The following is a 314-nucleotide window of genomic DNA, read 5'->3' as shown; positions in this document are numbered from 1 at the left end:
GAATCTGTTGCTGTGTTTTATCATGTTGCGATGAAGTTACTCAAATAACTTCTCTACTGGCCAGGAGATATCTCTGAACCTCTGCTGATGATTTGTTTAATTTCCTTACAAAGACTTATTACTGCGCGGTGTATTTTGATGATCATTTGCGTATTCGTCTGTCTGTCGTACAAGAGCTTTATTAAGATCTTTTCTAAATAATTTTATCTTCTTAAACTAAGTAATACGTTCGATATTTTGTTACTAACTTATCTTAGTAAGTATCGCCTTGCCATGAAATATCTATAATACATTAATTTATTATCAATATCTAT

At 31.2% G+C, this 314-nt stretch overlaps 1 protein-coding gene across 1 annotated transcript in view; it reads left to right on the top strand.

Moving 5' to 3' along the window:
• Nucleotides 1–314, top strand: part of LOC119590427 — a 21,897-nt gene that overhangs the window by 13,826 nt on the left and 7,757 nt on the right. The window lies entirely within an intron of this gene.

Source organism: Penaeus monodon, chromosome 27, assembly GCF_015228065.2.
Source record: "Penaeus monodon isolate SGIC_2016 chromosome 27, NSTDA_Pmon_1, whole genome shotgun sequence".
Classification (NCBI taxonomy): Eukaryota; Metazoa; Arthropoda; class Malacostraca; order Decapoda; family Penaeidae; genus Penaeus; species Penaeus monodon.
Note: the sequence above shows the minus strand (reverse complement) of the source record. Positions and strands in the feature narration are given on the sequence as shown.